Genomic DNA, 3,643 nt, shown 5'->3' with positions numbered 1-3,643 from the left:
ATTAATGTTTGAAGTACCACCAATGGGTGGTTCCTTCCCAAGATTTTCAAGTGTATATGAAACATACTACATATTTACTTATTGTATTATTTTGTACAGTTGTAAATTACAATAAATAAATAATTAAAAAAAAAAAAATTTTTTTTGCTTTTCCCTATTCATTAGATGGTACATTAAAAAAAGGGACCGAACATAAGAAATTAGTTTGTTTACATTAATAGAAATCTTTTTATCATAACATCAAAGAATTCTGAATGAACAGGAATATTATGAGTTAAGTATGGGCGAGGACAACCAGTTGAACTAGAGATGGGAATAAACGGTCGGTTTAATGAAAAACAATTTTTTTATATGTTAGTTCATAGGTATTTTTAGTTATTTTACTTGCCAGGTTATCCCGGTTCTTTTATAATGACCTGATAACCGGTATACCTTTCCTAAGTGAGCACAGATTGTAGGGGCCTTCTGGTCAAGAGAACCTAACATTATCAATTGGAGTCAGATCATTTAACACAACCACCTCGACATGCTCATCATGAATTCATGGAGATGGTGTTGGCTAGAAATGAAGCAAAACATGGAGCTGTTCTGGATATTTGAGGTCTATGAGCTTAGTGCATTTTAGAGATCATAGCCATTTCCCAGTTCCCTTTGAATTTAATATTTTTTTGAACCATAACTTAGGTTCTGGCCAGAATGTAGCAGGTCCAGTGGCTTCAGCAGCAGCTCCTAAAAGTTATAGTTCAGGGGCTCACTCAGAACCTATTTTTTTTGGAGAGAATTTAACAAGATGGCAAATATTACTCAAAATACTTTTCTCCTCCTTTTACTATTTATTATTTTCTCTTCTTTATCTTATTTATTATTATTCCTGTTCCTTATTTTATTTATGACATTTAATTTAATTCTCATTATTTATTTATGTCTGTCAACCATCTTGGAGAGGCCACTCACCTCCAGATATTAAAGTAGATTTCCCAAAGAACGTTGGGACCATCTCAACTAATAGATAAGTATCTCTTGGACCTTCAAATACCCACGGAAGAAAAAGGTCGTATTCGCATTGAATTATGATTATCACGTAATGCATTATTTTATTAATTCATGTTTATTTATTTTTTAGAAGGATCAGAAAAAAAACAAACTCAAAGTATTAACCTTATGGTGGTGGGTATGAGAAACATTTATTTCAGGAAGAGGACATATCACTCTTGTTTTATTTTAATAATTATTAGGTTGTGTTAGGGTTGAATTAACATAATCCCTTCATTTAAATTTAAATTTAAACAAAATACTCTAGAGCTAAACCTTGAGATGGGGACTATGTAAATACAAATATATTCTATAACGGATCCCTCGTTTTTTTTAAAACATGCATTTTTTCTTATCCATGTAATTCAATTCTTATTCATTCAGTAATGAAGTTTTATCTAGAATGAAGAATAAATATTATTTATTACATAATGCTGGAAAATTTTCAATCAAGACGTTTATAATATATTTTCCTTAAATAATAATTACTTCCTTGTTTTTATTTTATTTATTCTTAATAATTAAATATCTCCACTATTTATAGAGTTCTCTAATTAATAAATAAATTTTAAACATTGAGGAATTACACATTAATATAACAATAATATATTTATTACTTTTATTTTAATGTATTTTTTTTTGTGCATGTATGTTGAGTACTTTTTTAGATTTTAATTTAATATAATAGTGCAAATGATCATGTTGGATTTATATGTATATTGATAAGTTTTTCTGGATTGCTCTAGATATATTTTTGTGGGTCTTGAGAATAAATCAACTATATTTGGGCGACGTTTCATGCCATACAATGAAAAAAAAAACTACTTTAAAACAAATAATTGCTTCTACTAATTAATAAAAAACTACATCTATATAGTATAATTTGAGATTAATTATTTAATAAAAACTGATAATTGCTGATTACAGTGTGTTCTACATGCCTGTGATATAAAAAACTCGAGGTTTGTGCCAGAAATCAATAGGGTTAGAGTAATCAATAGAAGTAGAGTTTATTTTGATTTTTCCAACACATAACTGTTCTTTCTAGCACGTAGTCCATCTGTTATTTCTGTTTTTCATTTTGTCAATTTAGTGTATTTAATTATATATTATTTATTTATTAGGTTAGAGTAACATGAATTTAATTTTGTAAATCCGATTTTTTGTTAATAGCCCAATTGTTACATTTTTCTATAGTAATAATAGTTTTTAAATTTCGCTTGTTTATTACCCGATATATGATTTTTTTTATTCTCTTACCTCCTAAATATATTTATTAGCAAAATACAAATATACATAATAGTCTAATCCTAAATTACATACATACAAACGTATGTACAGATCTTGTTTTGCCAGATGGCATTTTAAGAGGGATTACATGGACCGCTGAAGGCGGTTTTGACATTGATGGCATGTTTGCCCGGGAGTACTCACAGAGAATGGGGAGGGACCATTCAGGCTGAAGAACGATTTTTGGTATATCAAATTTAAATTTATGTCCTGTTTGTCTAAAATGTGTGATGAGAGTAGTTTGGTCATGTTTGTTTATTATAGAGTACTATGTTTGTGTTGATAAACTCTTTTTTTGAGATATTGTTCTCAAGTACCAAAATAAGATTTCCCAAGTCCTCTTCGCTACGCTATATTAGATTGTAGCTCAACTTAGTCTTTGTCTTTCATATTGGTCTAAAGTTTGGCTAAAGCGGCCATGTTTTTTTTATATAATTGTGAAATTTTTTTTGTAATTGTTTAAAGTTTTTGAAAACCTATCTGTGAGTGTTGGTATATAAAAATTGTGTAGTATCTTTTGCTGTTAGTTCCTTGGAGTTGAGATTGTGTCAATGTTGGTGTTTGCTTTAGTAATAAGGAGATTAGTTCTAATACTTTGTTTTCTGTTGTTTTTAGGTACTTAGGGGATTATATAATGTATGGCATGACTTTGCAAACAATAAAGTTATGAAATGGCACCTAAATATAGTTGTATTATTGACTGATTTTCAAGATGAAAAAAAAAAAAAATTATATGTATAATTTCTTATAATTAAAATCTTTGCTATTTATACTATTGATTATGATTCTATCTTATAATTAATAAAGGACAAAAAAAGAGTTATGCTGAGGTAAAATTGAAAAAAAAAATTAAATAATAAAGAATTTTGGAATCATTATATCAGTCTAAAAAAAATTTAAAAAGTTCAATCATATTTTTTTTTTTTAATTTAAGATTCAGGAACGCTTTTTCATTGTTTGTCATTTACTGATATAATAAACAATTAATTTAAATGATAAAACATTTTGTAATAATGAGTAGTATTTTTTAAAAACTCTTTTAGCAACAAATAATAAGATGATTTGATACATCACATTAATTCAGGCAGCTGTACAGTTTCAAATTTTATGTTTATTCTACTGTTTGCTGGTTTTCTCAAAAACTAAACATGTTCCCAGTTTGGGGACTAAAAAACAAAATGGTTTTTGTTTTAATGGTTTTTTGTATTAAATATATATATATGAAGATGGTTGGAGGTGCGGCCAAAAAGGAACGAAAGAATAGTTGACAACTATTTATTTGCTCACTTTGCAGGGCTAAAAAAAAATATATAAAACAACT

Source organism: Halyomorpha halys, unplaced genomic scaffold (assembly GCF_000696795.3).
Source record: "Halyomorpha halys isolate HHAL.00 unplaced genomic scaffold, Hhal_1.1 Scaffold1632.1, whole genome shotgun sequence".
Taxonomy (NCBI): Eukaryota; Metazoa; Arthropoda; class Insecta; order Hemiptera; family Pentatomidae; genus Halyomorpha; species Halyomorpha halys.
This window is presented reverse-complemented; position numbering follows the sequence as displayed.